Here is a 12016-nt window from a genome sequence, read left to right on the forward strand (position 1 = left end):
CCTACCAAGACATCCCACACCCTTTCTGTTAGGGAAGATTGTGTGCAGTATCCTTTGGAAGACTACAGCAACCTTGACCTCCTGGCACTAGGCACCCAACCTTCGGCATAAGTCTGTACTTCACAGGTTGGTAGTGTGGTTGAGCAGCCAGGTTTATCTCAAGAGGGGTCCATGTAAGCAGTAGGGTTGTAACGCAGAGTTTCACAGTGACAGTTATTCAAATAAACACACTCAAGGTTTCTTTATTAAACAATTTATTAATTTAAGTCAGTTACATAAGCCATCTTCAGAAGGGAGCAAAACATGTAACAGTTATAATATACTTCAAAACAGTTTCTCTAAATCAGATGACGCCCATTGGGTATGGCACACAGACACTTCCTACACCCTCAGGTGACTTAAATAGCTAGGACACTGGACATTGATTTTTTTACTGGTCATTTAGAACACTGAGTTTGGTGCACAGGTTAGTTTGGGGAATAAAACAAAGGTGAACAAATAATTCATAAACAGGTAAGTACTTTTTAAACCTTCCAATGTCAAGTAAATTTAACCCTTTCCTGGGGGAAAGGTAAAGGCAGAGAGTCGTAGGTAAGAAGAGTCTCTCAGGGAGCCAGGACAGCCAATGTTAGTTGAGCAAAGTCTAGGGGAGCTGAAGATCTTCTTTGCAGGTAAGAAAGTCTTGCACAATGTTTGTAGAAAAGTTTGTAGAAATAAGATTCACTAGAAGGGCCACAAGCTGAGAGGCTAGTGAGGGGCAAAGCTGTAAGCAACTCTGCAAGGGCAACCAAGACAAGTCTCAGCTGAGAGCAAGTAAGGCTACACAACAAGAGGCAAGTCCTTTTGGGTTTACCGTACTTTTGGTTAGAAGAAATGGTTCCAGTTGGCTTCTGTTCCTGTAGAGCTGGGGTCTGGCATGGATTCACATGCTCGTGAATATTCCCTGTAGTCAGGCTGGGAATCCTCTGTAAAGAGAAAATCAGTTTTATTTTTGTTTCTGAACTGTCTTTCTCCTAATAACCAATCACTGGTCTCTGGGTCAAACTGCCCCCAGCCAATGACTGCCCTCTACCTAAGCCCCTCCTCTGGCAGCCATCTTCAGATTTTTACTGCATGTTTAAGTGTTGGGAGTCCTCGTGCTTAGCTCTCAAGCTTTTACTGCGTATTTTCAAAGACTGGCCGTGACATCGGACCCCACACGAGCACCCCGGTGGGAGGTTGGCTGGCGAACTTCCGCATGTGGAATCCATCTCTGACGGTTTGGTGCTGGATGCCCTGGCCCACGGACACACCCTTGAGTTCCAAAGGAACTGTCCCAGTTTTCCACCTGTAGCCAGGAAAGAAAACCACATCCCGCAACTGCTTCTAGAGGTACGAGCGATGCTGAAAAAGGGTGCTCGCCGTCGAACAGCGAGGACCGTCAGCCTGCTCACGGAACTGGGGTTCTCGATAAACTATGCAAAGTCCTGCTTGGTGCCATCGCAGGACGCTCTGTTCCTGGGGTCCAGGCTCAACACAGTGGCGTGCCTGGCCTCCCTGTCGGAGGACAGGATAAAGGTCATCCTGGGCAAGGTACAACGGCTGTTGACCATGGAAGTTGCCAGGTTGTGGTCCAAGTCCCTGTTCGGCATGATGTCTTCTTGCATCTACCTCGTTCGGCTGTGCAGGCTGCGAATGCGGCCGCTGCTGGAGTTCCTAGACACCCGTTGGATACAAGTGTCGGGAAGCTTCGAAGACCATATCGCCCTCAACGTGACATTCCTTCGAGTGATTCGGTGGTGGGGCTTCCGCGCGCATCTAATGGCGGGCACAGACTTTTCGACCCCAGCACATCAGGAGACTGACGAGGGACGGGGCGCGCACACTGGAGATCTCCACGCAAGAGGCCTTTGGCTACCCGAGAAGTCGTTGCACATCAACGTTCTGGAACTCCGGGCTGTGTTTTGGGCCCTCGGATCATTCCTCGCGTCCCTCAAGGGCAAGGTGGTACGGGTATCGCCGACAACACCACCACAATGTTCTACATTCGGAAGCAGGGGGGCACCAGATTCCTGTCCCTCAAGAGGAAGCGCAGGATCTGTGGCACTGGGCTGTTTCCCAGGCGATGTTCCTGGTACCTTTTCATCTGGCAGGAGTGAAGAACACGTCACTGACTCGCTCAGCAGGGGGCTGTGCTCTTGCCACGAATGGGAGCTTGGGCAGGATCAAGCGCATCTTCACTTCCGATGATGGGGCAATCCCCAGATCGATCTGTTTGCGACGGCGACCAACACCAAGTGCCGTAGGTTCGCCAGTAGGTTTCCCAAGCCGGGGAGCATGGGGGATGCCTTCTCCTTCCCCTGGGACGGCCTGTTTCTTTATGCGTTCCTGCCGTTGCTTCTGCGACTCATCAGTCAATTCAGGTGGTTCCGGTGCAGGATGATCCTCGTCGCACCAGCATGGCCGAGGCAGATATGGTTCCTGGACATGTCGGCGTCCCCTCCAGTCCAGCTTCTGGCACACACAGATCTACTCGCCTGGGAAGGAGGCGCGATTCTGCACCACTACCCAGGGTTGCTGAACCTGCAGGCCTTGCTCCTGTAGCATTAGAGTTCGGAGGGTACGAGATCCCGGCAGACTGCAAGGAGGTACTTGCCAAGGCCACAGCTTCTTCGACTCTTCAGTGCTATGGACATAAATGGAAGAGGTTCACCGTCTGGTGCCATGCACCGAAAATAGACCCTCTACGGATTACGGCCCCTCAAGTGCTGCCGTACTTGCCGTCGCTGGCCACAGCGGGGCTGGCGCACGCCTCCATCAAACATCCAACTATCTCCTGCTACACCAGAACTCCGGGGCAGTCATCGCTGTGGCCTCATCACCTGGTGAAGGAGTTCATGAAAGCACTTTTCTGCTCATTTATGCCGGTGAAGGCTCCAGCCCGCCGTGGGAGCTCAATGTGGTGCTGACTAGGCTCATGGGTCCTCCGTTCGAGCCTCTGCATTCGGTACCTCTGAAATTCCTATCATGGAAGACAGCGTTTCTTGTGGCCATCACTGCCGCAAAGTGGGAGGGATCCAGGCCCTCTCCTGTAAGCCGCCGTACTTGACATTCCACGAAACGAGGGTCGTGCTGAGGACTCGTCCATCCTTCATGCCCAAGGTGCTGTCGGACTTCCATCTCAACGAGCCCTTGGTGTTACCTGTTTTCTTCCCGTTGCCTTTGTCGCCGGCTGAGAGGACTTTGCACTGGCTGGATGTGGCTAGATTGCTGAAGTTCTACGTGGAAGGCACAAAGAGTTTTCTGAAGACATCACAGCTGTTTGTGAACTTTAGCCCAGTGAAGCAAGGGAAGGCCCTCTCCAATGCTTCCATTTCCAGGTGGCTTTCCGGCTGCATCACCCACTGTCATTGGTTGGCAAACCGACCGTTGCCTGGCCTTCCGAGAGCCCATTCGACCAGAGCGATCGCTGCAACTACGGCGTTCCTGTCTGGTGTGCCCCTGCTGGACATCTGCAGGGCTGCTTTGTGGAGGTCGATGCACTTTTTCACGAAATTCTACTGCGTCACCTGGGATTCCAGGGAGGAGTCCAGAGTTGGCCAAGCAGTGCTGTGCAACCCGTTCGCTTGAAGGTGAGCCTGTTGAGGAGGTAAGAGATGCTTAATGTTGAGATGTTTAAATGCTTAATGTAGAGCCTTGCCACCTCCTGTGGTTGTGCATGTGTGTACTGCTATGTATTCTTTATTCTTGAGCATGTGAATTCATGCCAGACCCCATGCTGGAGAAGGAACAAGTTACTTACCTGTAACTGTTGTTCTCCAGCATTGGATCTTTCATGCTGTGAATATTCCCCGTCAGGCTGGGAACCTCCAGTCATTTTAATGTAGCGTTTTCCTATGGAAAACTGCAACACTTCAGTGTCCTATCAACGTCCTTTTCGGGTGCTTTAGTCACCACCAATAGGATGTAGGGTATAAATAGCCCTGCCCCTGTGGCTTCCCTTCAGATTTCAACAGTCTCCAAAGTGTTGGGATCACCTCCTGTTCGTTGCGGTTTTTGCACGTGCTTGTGCTATAGGATTTTGCGATGTCTTCAGGATCGAAGAAATCTGTTCCGGCCCTGTGCGACTTGTGGACTGAAAGTGTATGAGGGGAACGGGCATATGGACTACCTCTATTGCCTTTACCCCATCACTTGGCCGGTTCTTGCGAAATATGTAAAGGGTTTTCGCAGAAGACGCTTAAGGACCGTTAAGGACCGCAGTTGGTGTGTTGGCTGAATGAAGGTACCTACCCTGCCTCGGAGGTGGGGTCGGTTCGAAGCCTGGCGTCTGAGATGCCTGTTCAAGTGGTGGATCATCGTCGGGCGGCGTCGGCTGAGCCTCCGGCTAAGACGTCTCGTCCTGCCCCTGGTTCGGAGGTCGGGAAGAGTGGTCGCTCCTCTTCATGTAAACACCTGTTGAAGCGGGCGTCTTCGTCCAAGCATGGTCGGCCGGACCATTCCCGGGGGTTTGGAGGTAGGCCCGAGAAGTCGGCATCGCAGGTGAAAGACTTGTCGTCGCAACACTCCTTCAGGGGACCATCACAGCCCATCCTCTAGCAGAGAGTCTATTAAGTACTAGTGCAGTGGGACCATGCAGGCGGGATCGCCTGGAAAATCTATGCTGCAGGTTGCAGTTCCGACTACATCCTCGCCAACGGGAGTCCTGACTGTTTCTCTGCCAGCTCCACTACCGTCGTCGACGGGTGTCATCTGCTCCGGCGACGACAGGGTTTAATAAAGGCCCGATGTTCTCATCTAGGATGGATACGGAAAGCTTGCTGCCGAGTGGTGTGTGGCAGTCTTCAGCTTTTGACGCGCTTATGCCTGACACTCTTATGCATCAAGAGACTGCTTTTTCGGTTTCATCAGAGGTTGGGGACGAACGGGAGCCGGTGTTGGCTCTGTCGGGCGTGGGCTTACAGTGTGTTGGTCCTTCGATGATGAGTGTGGGGGCTGGTCCTTCCAGTTACCTGCTGGGGAATCCGCAGGCGATGTTGTCGCTCCAGATCCTGTCCATGCTCCAGTCCTTGTTGGTCCAGCTGGATTCCAGGTTGCCTCCTCTGAATGTGGGGTCTGTCGTCGACGCTGCAGGTATTCCTGTGTTCTGCGGCTGAGTTGCCGGTGCCTCTGCCAGAGTGAAGATCGTCCAGGTCCCTATCCTGAAGAGGGTGAGCTGCTGGACTCTGAGTCGGACAGTGTGCCTAGGGAGACCATGTCTACTGGCTCTTCGTCGCCGTCGAGGGATCCGGCATGGGATTCGGACGTGAGTTGGAACAGCCTCGTAGTCCGGCACAACCGTCTCCTCCCGCTGTTGGGGCGTTCCACGCCATGATGGCGAAGGCTTGTGTGGAATTTGGGTTGGCTTCTGAGGAAGAGCGGAAGGAGTGTTTCCTGTTTGACCACATGGGCAAGAGACAGAAGGCTGTGTTCTAAGTGCCTAAACTGGACCACGTGTGGCAGGAGGGCCTGCTCACGATGCAACATCCCTTCTCAGAACCAGCTGTCAAAGGGAGGCTGGAGAAGTTTAAGGCCCCGGACTCTACACCGAAGTGCTTAGTGTCGCAGCCCACGCCTGAGTCGGTGTTGGCTAGCCGTAAAGCCAGGAGTCAGCACAAATGTGTTACCCCTCCGGACAGAGACACCAGGAGACAGGAGGCCTTCGGTAAAAAGGTGTTGGGGCGACGACAATGAAAGCGGGCAATTAGTTGGAGATCATGGCTTGCTATGATCGTGAGATGTGGCATCGGCTAGCGGCTCTGTTGGAACATCTGCCGCAGGAACACCGCAAAGCTGCCATGCTGTTGGTACGCGAACGGGAGGAGGCGTCCAATCATAGTATTACCATTGCTGTTGACTTGGCGGAGTCTGGTTTTAAACAGATTAACAACGGTGTTGTGCTACGTCAACAAGCCTGGCTCAAGTGCACGGACTTTTGGCCGGAGGTGCATTACAAAGTTCTGGGGAGTGGTTGTTGAGAAAAATGATAAGGCCCTCTAGGGTATGAAGGAGGACTCTGAGACTGCTAAGTTGTTGGAAGCTTTGCAGAGTGGGGGCTCTTTTCGCTCTTTTCGTCCGTTCCGTGGGTTGTCAGGAAATGCCCGGTTTAGTTCCTCCAGAGACCGGGTTACAGTTGGTCTGGTTACTCCTCCCAGGGGTATAGGAGGTCGGCGTAGAAGAGTCGGGATTTTCAGGCCTCCAGGAAATGGTGCGCAGTCCTCTCCCTCCAAGGGGGATACAGGCTAAGCCACAGCAATGACTGTCTTCAGGGAACTCTGCTGGGGGGCAGGGTGGCACTGCATGTGGACGAGTGGTGCAAGATTATGTGGACCGTTGGGTGTTGCACACAGCGAGTCTGGGCCACTCGCTGGAGTTCAGCGGTTTCCATTCCTCCAGTGTATACCGTGCAACCTCCCCTTCACATCCTGCGGCAGGAGGTTGTACTTATGCTACAGAAAGGGGCTATAGAATCGGTTCCAGTGGCCGAGAAAGGCCAAGGGGTTTATTCCCATTACTTTGTGGTGAAGAAACCCAACGGAAAGTGGCGACCCATTCTGGATCTTCGTCGTTGAACAAGACACTGCAACGCCTGAAGTTCAAGATGCACCCGCTTCAGGAAGTCATTCAGTCTGTACAGCTGGACGAGTTTCTGGCCTCGTTGGATTTACAGGACCCATATTTCCACATTCCCATGCGTCGACGGCACTGCAAATTTCTGCGGTTTGCCGTAGGAGAAGATTACCAGTTTCGGGTGCTCCCGTTTGGTTTAAAGTAGTCTTCCAGGACGTTTACAAAATGTTTGGCGGCGTGGCTCCGATGGGAGGGCCATCACGTCTACCCATACCTGGACAACTGGCTGGTGTGCGGTTCGTAGCCGGGTCGTGCGGGGAAGTCTCAGCACTACCATGCAGCTGTTGCAATGGCTAGGCTTCGCCGTGAACTTGGAGGTTTTTTCTGTTGCCCTCCAAGGACTTGGTGTTTCTCGGGGCAGAGTTTGACTCATCTGGGACTTGTGAAGCCCTCGGCCGAGAGGGTTCTGAAGCTCCGGCAAAAAGCGGCAAGTGGAAGATGGGTACAAGGGTGTTGGTACAGACCTACATGTCACTGCTGGGGGCTAATGTGTTCTGCATTCTGCTGATGAAAAAACTGTCAGGAGTTCCTCGCCGACTGGTGGGCTCAGTCGCGGTGCGTGGTCCGACAAGGTGGTGATCGGCGGTCTGGTGGCAGCTCTTCGATGGTGGCAGTACTCTGACAATCTGGTTCGGGGCATGACATTGCTGGAACCGGAGTTCCACTTTACAATTGTGGCAGATGCCTCTCAGGATGGGGGGCGCATCTCAAGGGCTAACAGGTTCATGGACGGTGGTCTCTGGTGGAGTCGCGGGTCCACATCAATGTGCTCGAGTTGAGAGCATTACATTGGGCCCTGAAATCGTTTCTGCCGCACATACGCGGTTCGGTAGTGATGGCGTTGACGGACAATACCACCACAATGTTTTATCTCAGGAAACAGGTGGGCACGCATTCCAGGGTGGTGTCGAAAGAAACACAAGAACTTTGCCACTGGGCTCTGTTGCATGACATTGGCATTGTGCCGTTTCATCTGCCGGGAGTGTTGAATGTGCGGGCAGATGCGCTCAGCAGGGCTGTAGGCCAGCTCCACGAATGGCAGCTGAAGGAGCAACAGGGATCCATGATCTTCCAGAAAGGGGGCTGTCCTTCGTTGGATCTCTTCGCAATGAGGCAGAACAAACAGTGCGAGGAGTTTGCCAGCAGGTGGGCTCACCCCGAGTCTCTAGGGGAAGCGTTGTCATTCCCTTGGACAGACCGGTTTGCTTATGCATTTCCTCCGTTTCCGCTCATTCGACAGACCCTCCAGTGGATTCGGAGATGCCCATGCCGTGTGATTCTGGTGGCTCAGTTCTGGGCCAGGCAGCCGTGGTTCTCGGATCTCCTTCATCTGTCTGTAGCGAAGCCGATTCGGTTGGAAGTGATGCCGGACCATCTGTATCAGGACAAGGGTGCTGTCTGGCACCACGATCCGGGATTTCTCAGCCTGACGGCTTGGCTCCTGACTTCTGAGTTTGGCCTGCTAAAGCTTTCCAGTGACTGTCGGTGCATTTTGGAGGCGGGAAGAGCTCTGTCCACGAATGTGTCCTTTGCGTGTAAATGGAAAAGATTTAGTGTGGTGTAAGGGCCAGCCTGGGGTGGACCCTTTGAACATTTTACTGGAACAAGTTCTGCCCTACTTGTAGCAGTTGGCGGAAAAGTGTCTGGCGTTATCCTCCATAAAGGTACAGCAATTTCTAGATTTACTCGGAGGCGGCACGCAGCGCCTCGGTTTAGAGATAGTCTCATCAAGCATTCCTTGAAGGGGTTTTTCCGTACGTTTCCTCCAGTCAAGTTTCCGCCAGTGTGGAGCCTTAAGGTGGTTCTGTCAGGTCTGATGAGAACGCCGTCTGAACCGATGTCATCGACTCCTTTGCAGTTTTTGTCTTGGAAGGTGGCTTTTCTGGTGGTTATTACTTCAGCCAGAAGGATGTCCGAGTTGCCAGCTTTAGTTGTGGACCCTCCATACTTCAGGTTCTTCAAGGACAAGGTGGTGGTGGCTACTAATCCGCACTTTATCCCATAAGTGCCAAAAACATTTAATAAACTCTCTTCTATTGTGTTGCCCGCGTTCTTTGCTTCAGCCTCCACGCCTGCAGAAAGGGCTTTGCATTTGCTGGATGTGAAGAAGGCATTGAATCTTTATTTGAATCGTACTCAGAAGTTTAGACTTTTCAAACGGCTGTTTGTGGCTTATGGACCGCCCGTCAAGGGACGGGCAATCTCCAAGCAAGGACTTTCTTGTTGGGTGTCATCTATCTCATTCTGTCATCTTATTCTGCCACACTAAAGCTGTAAGCCTTTGGAGAGGAATCCGAGGGCACACTCGACGAGGTCTAAAGCTTTGTCGGCTGCATTATGGTCAGGGATTCCGCATGTGAACATTTGCCAGGCGGCCTCCTGGGCGGTGCCGCATACCTTTACTCGACGTTACTGTCTGGAGCAGCAGCATGGTGAGGATGTGCAGGTTGGACGGGCTGTCCTGCAACGCCTGTTTCAATAAGGTAAGCCCTGCATCTTCGGGCTTATTTGTTTTGAACTTGATCACTGGATGGGTTTCTTCTCTCATGTATGTGATTCTGTTTCTATATTGGTTTGCATTTACACTCCGCCATGCATGATGGGTACTGCTATGTAATCTATTCACAGCATGTGAATCCATGAAAGATCCAATGCTGGAGAAGGGAGTAGTTTGTTACCTGTAACTCTATTTCTCCAGCGTTGGTATCTTTCATGGATTCACATGCGCCCTCCGGCAGCCCCTGCATGCAAACCTGGTTCGGGTTGCCTCTACTTTGGAGGTTAAAATCTGAAGGGAAGCCGCAGGGGCGGTGCTATTTATACCCTGCGTCCTATTGGTGGTGACTAAAGCACCCAAAAAGGACGTTGATGGGACACTGAACTGTCAAAGTTTTCCGTAGGAAAACGATAAGTTAAAATGACCGAGGTTCCCAGCCTGACGACTGGGAATATTTACAGCATGTGAATCCATGAAAGATACCAACGCTGGAGAAATGGAGTTAAAGGTAAGAAACTACTCCCTTCTCCAGCATGGATCTGGCATGGATTCACATGCAAACCCTCCTGCCTACCCGTCTGCGGCTCTCCTCTTGGTCCTATTGCCACTTTATGTGCTACCAAATCTGAAGATGTTTGCCAGAGGAGGGGCTTAGGTAGAGGGCAGTCATTGGCTGGGGGGGGGGGGGGTATGACCCAGAGACAGTGATTGGTTATTAGGAGAAAGACAGTTCAGAAAAGAAACTGATTTTTTCTTTACTGAGGATTCCCAGCCTGACTGGGAATATTCATGAGCATGTGAATCCATGCCAGACCCATGCTGGAGAACAACAGTTACAGGTAAGTAACTTGTTCCTTCCTGGGTTTGTCGTGGGGGAAAAGAGGGAGGACGTCTGGGGGTTCCTGCACTGCAATGGGAAGGTCAGCATCAGCAGCAATCGGCAAACTTCAATTCAGCAGCACTTTGCGGTTTCAGCTGCTCGCGTCTGACAGCAAATGGCAACACTGCAGTTCTTGGATACTACTTCGGACTTTCCTCCCATCTGAAGTCCAGTACTCTGTTGTGGCTCAGGCTTGGTCGGTCCTGCTTCAGGGAAGTCCAGAGGATCTTCCTGGCGCTCTGGTCCAACTTAAAAGCGATCCACTCGATTTATGTCCCTCTCCCTGGCACTTCGGTTCCAGCAGCACGGAAGTACAGCCAGCTCCGAGAGGATGTCCAAACGAGTTCACTTTGGGGTTGATTGGTCCCACCAACTGAAGGGGAGAAGTCATTGTTGCAGTTGAAACGAATTCGGAGCTTCAGCACAGCAGCACCCTTCACCGGGCAAACCAACGGTCCAGGAGTTGCAGCAGACGTCCCTTCCAAGATCATCTTCGGATTCTTTCATCCAGTGGTCGGCTTTGCCTTCCAAGCCAAAAGCCCTGCCTTTTATGCTGGTTTCTCCCATTCATTCCAGCCTAGCTGTCAATCACAGCAGAGGGGCTGTCCTTGCTGGACTGCCAGCCGGCCAATCGCCTTTGGGTGCATGCCTGTAACCAAGGGGGTTAAGCACAGGGAGTTTCGGGCACCTCCCTCACTTCCTGCCTGACATAGTGGAGCCAGAGGTGGGCTTCACTCGTGAATCCCGCCAAAGGCAAAAATGAACAAAGGGACCAAACCTGGTTTGGCGCACAGAGTAAATCTCAAGAAGGACCTTCCTGACAAATGGTGAAAAAAGACTGGGGCCATTTTGACAAAATGGGCACCCATGGGTATGGGTCCCTTACTGGAGCTGCGAACGTCGCCCACGGCATCTACACACAATGGTAGTAAAAAGTAAACCACTGCCACCATCCATTAATTGTAGAAATGGTAACAAAAATGTTACGTGAGAAACTAGTCAAAGGGGAATTAAGTAACCACTCCAGCACCTTATGCTAAAATAGTGTGCTAGGTCTAGAACGTTACAAAATGTAAGTAAAGTCAATTTCACTTCAATCCTCTTGGAAACAGTAGTTTCACCAAGAGAAGGTATTTTAAACCTTTCGGAAATCTAAGACTTCCCTGTGCCACTGCACTGAAGGTGCTGCGTGTCACAATGCAATGATGCCTATGGAGTTTCAGACTCCAAAGTCAAAAGACAGTGCAAATCACTGAAAAAAAAATAAGAGTAGGGGAAAAAGGTCTCTCTCCAGGTTATAAATTAAAAGTTAGCAAAAGAGCTGGGGGGTCTCTAAGGTAGAGTGGAATTAGCACATTGCTGAGAATTCTCCCTAACACTTTTTCTCATCCTTCTCACTCCATCTCCACTTACATGCTGGATCAAAGCTTTGTGCTCTAGTCCCGTCGCTTGGTCCTGCCTGCGCTCGTCACAGAAATAGAAGAGGGACTAGTCCCTTTTCTATTTACATGGCAGTGGCCATCTTGTTTTATTTTTACTGTTGCTTGGGCTTGCGTTACCAGCCCTGTATGCGCCCCTAACCAAGGGTGATTGCTACATTGTTTGAATTGCCTTTAATACAACATTGTTTGCCCGGACAGGCTACAGGGGAAAGGAGGGGGGGTTGCAATGATCTTTTGATGAATAGGGTGATTGAGTATATGGGTTGGGGAGGAGCCTCCCCTACGTTTGAACAAGACGATATGACGGATATTATAGTCTGAAGACCCCGGAAAGATCCAGTTCTCCCCTTTCATAGGGCATTACAAAGAACAGTTGAGAAAAACTGGGAAAAACCTGATGGCATTGCTGCAGTAGACGACAATCTCCCAAAAAAGTACAGAACTTCCACTTCTGACCCAGAATACCCGAGTAAGACACCCTACTCCGGAAAGCTTGGTTATTCAGGCAGCTACTACATCCAGGCAGGCAGCATACCCAACCATACCTCC

The 12016-nt window shown here is 51.7% G+C and overlaps 1 protein-coding gene across 7 annotated transcripts in view; it reads left to right on the top strand.

The window, feature by feature from the left end:
• The window catches only part of BCLAF3 (BCLAF1 and THRAP3 family member 3), an 856420-nt gene that overhangs the window by 362827 nt on the left and 481577 nt on the right, over positions 1-12016 (top strand). The window lies entirely within an intron of this gene.

This window comes from Ambystoma mexicanum, chromosome 7p, assembly GCF_040938575.1.
Source record: "Ambystoma mexicanum isolate Mex_15411 chromosome 7p, UKY_AmexF1_1, whole genome shotgun sequence".
NCBI classification, from domain to species: Eukaryota; Metazoa; Chordata; class Amphibia; order Caudata; family Ambystomatidae; genus Ambystoma; species Ambystoma mexicanum.